The sequence below is a fragment of the Elephantulus edwardii genome, unplaced genomic scaffold (genome assembly GCF_000299155.1).
Source record: "Elephantulus edwardii isolate Elephantulus edwardi_28Jun2011 unplaced genomic scaffold, EleEdw1.0 scaffold00046, whole genome shotgun sequence".
In the NCBI taxonomy this organism is placed as follows: domain Eukaryota; kingdom Metazoa; phylum Chordata; class Mammalia; order Macroscelidea; family Macroscelididae; genus Elephantulus; species Elephantulus edwardii.
The window spans coordinates 2,509,367-2,509,968 of NW_006399796.1; the positions used below are offsets into that span (position 1 = coordinate 2,509,367).

The 602-nt window shown below is 39.4% G+C and overlaps 1 pseudogene; it reads left to right on the forward strand.

Annotated features, from left to right (window-relative positions):
- Positions 1–526: 526 nt before the first annotated feature.
- LOC102877098 overlaps positions 527–602 on the forward strand; it is a 1,543-nt pseudogene continuing 1,467 nt past the window's right edge.

Consider the following 602-nt stretch of genomic DNA (forward strand, 5'->3'; position numbering starts at 1 on the left):
TTCTAATCAATAGCTAACTTAAGAATTGGAAGTTTGGACTCTCACAGGTGAACTATGGAAAGAATCCTTGGAAATCTGTTTCCTGAAATATTATGGCCTAAGGAAGTCCTGTGGAGTAGTTCTACTCTGTAACATACAGGTTTGGCAAGGATTGGAATGAAGAGTTTTTTTTTTAAAATGTTCCCTTCTGTTATACGTAGAATGACTACAACTGTAATCAAATAGATGAAATCTAATTTAAAAAATGCTCATCTTTAATGGTCAAGATGAATTGTAAAGTTATATAGGAAAGATTCAGCATGCCATCTATGAATTGTTAGACACTACCAAGTCGCAATGTGGGAAGGTTCAACATGTGCACTTAGCAGTATTATGTGTAATGCAGAATGCCAAATTAGAGTGAATATACAAACAGATTGTTAATTCTTGAATTATGCATCTGTTACTATAATGAGCCAAGGCGTCTTGGTCAGCAGGCACCTCGTGCGGGCTCCGCATAGGGTTAATCCGCGGCTCACCCAGCACCATGAACGGCTTCAGCAGCGAGGAACGCGCCGCGCTCTTCACTCTCAACTACCGAGTCTTCCTCAAAAATTAAAAAG